The sequence below is a fragment of the Poecilia latipinna genome, unplaced genomic scaffold, assembly GCF_001443285.1.
Source record: "Poecilia latipinna isolate Pla-1442-1.1 unplaced genomic scaffold, P_latipinna-1.0 Scaffold1879, whole genome shotgun sequence".
Lineage (NCBI taxonomy): Eukaryota > Metazoa > Chordata > Actinopteri > Cyprinodontiformes > Poeciliidae > Poecilia > Poecilia latipinna.
In genome coordinates, this window is record NW_015114495.1 from 114,565 (window position 1) to 121,436 (window position 6,872).

The 6,872-nt window shown below is 37.2% G+C and overlaps 1 long non-coding RNA gene across 1 annotated transcript; it reads left to right on the plus strand.

The window, feature by feature from the left end:
• Positions 1 to 2,793: 2,793 nt before the first annotated feature.
• On the plus strand, positions 2,794 to 3,370 carry LOC106934898 (uncharacterized). The gene is made up of 4 exons (XR_001421796.1): positions 2,794 to 2,925; positions 2,997 to 3,060; positions 3,131 to 3,182; positions 3,250 to 3,370. It is a non-coding gene; the product is annotated as an uncharacterized LOC106934898 (long non-coding RNA).
• The last annotated feature ends 3,502 nt before the right edge of the window (positions 3,371 to 6,872 follow it).

A 6,872-nucleotide genomic window follows, 5' to 3' on the forward strand; every position in this document is an offset into this window, starting at 1 on the left:
GAGAGAGAGTTGCACAGGGAAGATTATACAGAGAGAAAGAGAAATCAGAGGAACAGGAAATAAATACGACACTAAAGAATCATGAGATCTAAAGTAAGAAAAAAAGAGAGAAGTAAACATAACTAGAAATGCTACAAGGGACTGACATACAGGAAGACTGGAACGAGACGGGTCTAACCAAAAGAAGTAACATCAAATAATGAACTTGAACGATCAAGAAGGGTTAAACAAAAGTGAGCTAGAAAACGACTGAACAAAGTAAAAGAGGAACAGAAATAAAACCAATCGATGAACACAGAGAGAAACATAAAACCACCAAAATCTGCTGTGTTACAGCAGATAAAATTAAATCACATACAAGTTTGATTATGCATGGTGTTTATTTACAATTTTGTTTTTAATAAATCTGAAATATCTCTGAAGAGGACACTGTGAGCATTTGATCTTTGAGACCCGACTTCAAAGATTGATAATAATCATGGATGGATAAAGTAGCTGAACACATGAACAACGATGGAACAAGAACAGAACTGACCTGCAGACCAGATGAACTTTGGTTCACTGAATTCAGTGAAATCCTTTGGGTTTCCTCCTTTAGCTCTACATGCAAATCCTGCTGTGTGTTTCTGTCCATGAATGATGAAGGAGTTCTCTACGGTCCCATTGATGCTACCAGGCAGTGGATCATATCTGTAGTAATTCGGTGATAAATCAGGAACAACTTTATACCAGTAGAACCTCCATCCTGTAGATCCATATTCAACCTCACAGCTCAGAGTCACTGAGGCTCCGGGATTCAGCCATGATGGAGACACAGTGAGGATGGAATCTAGAAATAGGAATTAATAATAAAACAAGGGGAAAACAAAATTAAATAGCAAATGTTACAAGTCACCTGGCTGTTGACTTAAACATATAATCACTTCTATTCTTGACAGTGATCCACTCAAATAACTAGGATGCTAAACTTGCAGTAAAATTGTTTTCTTTTACTGATCAAATGATGGAAAGTAAAGGAATCTGAAACTTGGTGAGATCTGAATGATTAAATAAATGTTCAAAACCAAGAAGTTTCCATTTACCTTGAGAGTTTCCACAGCAGAGAAAACTGAGAACTGAAAAATGAACATTGATACATTTTTAGATCTGTTAGAAATGGGGAAATATCTGTATTTTCTTTCCTACTGTTTTTTATGCCAGTTTGAAGCTGAACTAAAACAGTGTGAAAATGGATGTTTACTCAGTTAATTTTTTTAAGTGAACACAACAAATGAATCCATCTCATCCTAATCTTCTCATTTCCAGCATTTTCCTAGATCTGCTAGATTAAAACTCATTTACTCACTCAGGAAATCCAGCACACAGAGCAAAACGTGGTCCATCTTCACGTCCTACACTGGTGATGTGTCGCTCTGGTTTGGATGAGACAAACTGAAGCTGCAGCAGCTGAAGAGGAGCTGAGCATAAAACTCAATGTGCACTATTTACAGCTGTCCTGTTTCCGTTTCAGCCACTGCTGTGGTTTTTCAGCATACTATGACACTTGTTCCTCCAGCGCTTCATGTCCAATAGTTACAAATAAAACGTAACGATGGTAACATATTGGTGGAAAAATAAATAATTCAATGAAACACTTCATATATATTTAGTGACTCATTTGTTGTTCAAGGACAGTAAATAAACTTGATTGTTTTGCATGAACTCAACATTGAATTCATGTTGTGCGTTCATGTTATATCATGTAGCACACCTCATAATGATGAGATATGGTAGATATGTTTTCATGTGTATTTAAGCTCTGACTCCTACTCAACAGGTTATAACTGATTTAAAATCTAAATCTAATGTTTTTCTATTAGAGAAGGAACTTAAATATTCTTTATGTCTGTGTTCTCTCCAGTGTCTGCAATGTGAGCTACTAATGACAGAGAGTGCGTTCACACTGCAGCCTGAAGTGACTCAATTCCGATTTTTTTGACAAAATGCGACCTGTATCCAATCTTTTCATGGCAGTGTGAACAGCACAGGTCGGATTCTTTTTCAAATGTGACCCATATCCGATACGTATCCGATTCAAATGCGACCTAACGTCCAGGTCACCTTCATCCGAACTGAACGTCACTGATTCTCAACAAATCTCATTATTCTGCGTCCTGATACGCGCAAGTGGGAAGAAAAACAACAACCATGACGGATTATATGAGGATTAAGTTGTTAACATGCTGCTCCGGCCGGACAACAACTTCAAATATGTAAGCTAAGCTCCACCGTTAGCCTCCATGTTTACTTCCGCAAACACTGAGGTCTTCTTCTTTTTATGGCAGTTGGCAGAACACTTCGAACGCTGACGCTATTGCGCCCTCTACTGCGCATTCGGGACACTTTCAGGTCGTTTGCCCGTTTACACTGCAGAACACATACAGGTCGAATTTACTGTCAGTCTGAACTGTCCCGGCAAAAAAATCGGAATTGCCAAAAAATCGGAATTGAGTCACTTCAGGCTGCAGTGTGAACGCACCCAGAGTAGAAACAACATTTAGCTTGAATGTTGTTCATGTTTAAATGTTAAGTTCTAAGTGAGGAGATTGTCTGTTAAAACATGTACAGAGTAAAATGATGTCAGCTTAGAGCAGGGTGTTTAGAGGAAGTGTTCCAGTTAAATACAGCTCTTTTTTTTCTTTCTTTTTTTAACCTTGTGACATATTTGTTATCTTTACTCAGAGTCGATCATTTTTCAGCTTTAGTTTGACTTTATTGAACATACTGTATTAAAAGAATAAACAAAGCTATTGTAGCAGCATAAATGGTGCGCTGCCACTTTAAGGCCAATTTCAGCTGCTGCATATAAGCAAGCCTTCACCTGTCATGAGGCTGCTTGCGTCGTGACGTCAACCGAATCTGCTTCCTTTGTTTGCACTGTTCTGGGTAAGCGTGGCTGTTTTATCGTTTGTCGCCTTTAATAATGGCTATTAATACTAATTGCTTTATCTGCTTAGCCTCCTTTGCTGCACCTCCAATATCTGGACCGATCTGTCCGTTCATTCATTTGCTGACAGGAAGGTAAGGGCTTAGCGTGGCTAAGTAACATCTACCCCATGTAAACAAAACCTTCACATAGCACTGCATCTAGGCGGATTTGGGGATCTGATTATTTGGCAGTGCAGTCATTTATCAGGTCACAGGTAAGCAGCTGCTGCAAGTTATGTTTTTGTTAGCAGTTGTATTAATAATTTCCTTTATTCTTTTTAGCCTTCTGACTCATCAGCATTGCACCTGGAGTGACACTCGCTGCTGTTTTGCCTACTTGTAAATTGTTTTAAAATGCTAATCTGCACTTTCCCTGGGGATAAAGTGCAACATTGTAGAGCTATTGTATCTGTTTTACTTGTATTTCATTTTTTTTTTGTCTTTCTTTTAGGGACTGAGGCTTCTGTGGTGGTGGTGGTGACCCCTGGTGGCGGTGTCTTGTCTTGTGTGTTTTGTTGGAGCACCTTTTTCTTTCTTTGTTTGCCGTGTTTTTGTAGTGTCCAGGGTGGTTCCCCTTTTTCTGCACTGGATGTTGCCCCTTCCCTCACTACTTCCCCCATCGGTAAGCCTCAGTTTCCTTTGAAATTTAGACATTTTATTATCTTGTCAAATGCATTCACTGTTTTAACCATTCAATTTCAGATTATTGGAAATTAAAGATATTTTGAAGTTTAATTTTTTGTAGAACCTTCTGAATCTTGTCTCATTTCCAGTAGAACTTACCTGTGTCCTTACTACATTATATTTTCCTGGATTTATTCCAGGTGGCGTTGTTGGTCATTGTAACCTTTAATATTTTATATTTGGGTTCATACAAAGAAAATCCACCCCCCAGGTTGCCACACTATGTATAAGCAAAAAATTAATTTAAAATAAAAGCAATCAAAACACTAACTCATTGAATGGTTTAGCAGCACAATACACTGAAGATCTGCTGGTGTCATAGCAACCTTCCAGGCCTCTTGGGTCTTCTGGTTCTGGTTCTGCTCTGCATCCCCAGAACCAAACATGGAGAAGCAGCATTCAGCTTCTATGCGCCACAAATCTGGAACAAACTTCCAGAAAACTGCAAGACGGAGCCTTTAAATCCAGACCATCCATAAGATACAATTAGTGTACTTCAAGTTACATCAAATATTGTAAAATAAAATTCTGTTTTTGACATTAATAGTTTGTCTTAACAGGTGGAAATCGACATTGCAAAGATTCCAGCACACCAGCATTAGGTGCGCTCTAAGCTTTATGCTTCCTGCTTCTGCAAGAGGGCTTATCAACAGAAGACGGACTTCTCTTTGCTTTGACACCTGTGTGCTACTTCAGTAAATTAAGCACATCCTTGTTTCTAAGAAGTGGACATAAACTAAGCTCTTGGTGTGAACATGAAGTGTCAGGCAGCATCTCTCACATTGGTTCCAGTAAAAAAATGAAATAAGTGCAAGCTTGTTCTAGCATATATAACAGTTGCTGGGTTTATAGTAAATTATTACACCTCCTCCCCCGTTACTGTTGAATTGTGGTTCAACAAAGTCATCTTAAAAAGCAAACTAATGAAACGGGCATGAACAAAAATCACGTTGTTTAAAAAAGACAAAATGGTGGCTCAATATACAAACCGATTTGACCAAAGGGACGAGTTTAAACAAGGTGTGTCCTCTAATTAGCATCCCAGGTGAGTCCAAGAGATATTTAAGATGGAGAGGTAATTAATATTCCAAAATAAGACGAAACTAAAATCCCAAATATCGTGACACTTTATGCATTTCACTCTTCCTGAAAACAGACACAGTTGATACATATGAGAGAGTGTGTGTTTATATGGACGTTATCACACACTTTGACTAGGACAGTTTCCATACTGTGGTGAGACTGGAAACCAGACTGGAAGGAGTCAAAGCGGTCGGTGATTAAGAAGCTATTTAACTCTCTAAACTGCTTTTTCAATAATTTTGCTGATGAATGGGAGGTCAGAGGTCGGCCTGTAGGTCGGCAGCAGTGATTTGTCAAGATTCTTGTTCTTTTTTTGTTTAATCAGTTTGATAACTGTTGGTTTTAAAGTCTGGGGAAAAACACCTGATGAAAGCGATGTTTTTACTATTCAGATCATTTGCAATGATAAGCAGGACTTTCTTAAAGAAAGTTGTAGGTAGGATATCAAGACAGCAGGAAATTGAACTTAATAGATGTATAATTTCTTCGAGGCCTTTATAGTTAAAAAGTTGGAATTGAGTCTTTTTTTCTGCATTTGTTACATTTGGGTCTAGCATTGGTACTAGATTTAGTGTGGATGTGCAGATTAATCATCTAATTTATTTTCTCTGCATAGGAGATGACAAACTCATTGAAGGTTGTTTGATTGCAGGTCAGGTGATAAAGTCACTAGAGGGTTTATCTTTAATATTAAAGACTTGTTTAAATCATTTCACAAGGGGTAGTTTTTTTTTTTTTTTTTTGGCTTTTGTCTCTCATATGTTTTCTTTAACACTTTGCTGTGTTCATTTATTTAAGTTTATTGGAGTAAATATTGTTTTGCCAATAGAATTATATGGCAGGTTTGGAGACATAATCCCTCACAAGATGTCAAGTTGAGTATTTGTATTTTAAAGCTGATTGGTCATCACTATAGAAACTCACAGATGAAACAAAGATGGATAAAGTAGATGTCTGAACACAGGAGCAACGATGAGACAGAAACAGAACTGACCTGCAGACCAGACGAACTTTGGTTCTCTGAAATACTTTGGGTTTTATCTTCCAGCTATACATACAAATCCTGCTGTTTGTTTCTGTCCATGAATGATGTAGGAGTTCTTCACAGTCCCACCATGACTGTCAGGCAGCAACTTAGATTTGTAGTACTGTGATAGATCAGGAACAGCTTTATACCAGTAGATCCTCCATCATGCAGATGAAGGTTTAACCTCACAGCTCAGAGTCACTGAGGCTCCAGGATTCAGCCATGATGGAGACACAGTGAGGACTGAATATGGTTCTGTTGGAAAGAGATTGAAAACAATAACAAATCAAGATATATTATGGGTCAATGCCCTGTTACGATAAACATGCAGATAAATATACATAAATATACACAGTAAAGAATTGACTGTAAAGCATAATGTTTTAGTAATATTTCAGTAAAATGGCAGAAAGAAAACGAACATCAAACTCAGTGAAATCCAGCTGATCAGAACTGAAAGAGGAAATAAAGATTAAAATTTAATTTACCTTTCCTTGTACCTTGAGTGTTTCCATAGCAGATGAGAACTAAAACACAGATTGGTAACACTTTATTTGATGGGGGATGAATAAGACTGTCATAACACTGTCATAAACATGACACAACACCTGTCATGAACATGAATAAGCCTTCATGAATATTTATGACTGTTGTCATAAAGCGTCATTCGGTAAATTATGACACTTTTAATACAAAGTTGACATTATTCAAAATGTCTTTGTTATGACAACTTGATATTAACCAGGAAATCATTGCTGTTTAAACTTTACCTTTAATAACATAAAGTTACCTAATTTTTAAAGTGCAATCAGTAATACTTTTATAACAAATTTATATCAGTAATGATTTCTTGGTTAATGTCAAGTTGTCATAACAAAGACATTTTGAATAATGTCAATTTTGTATTAAAAGTGTCATAATTTACCGAATGACGTTTTATGACAACAGTCATAAATATTCATGAAGGCTTATTGATGTTCATGACAGGTGTTATGTCATGTTAATGAAAGTGTCATGACAGTCTTATTCACCCCCCTTCAAATAAAGTGTTACCCACAGATTGTTACAATATTAGAACTGTTAGAGATTAGCAAATATATGCTCTTTCCTC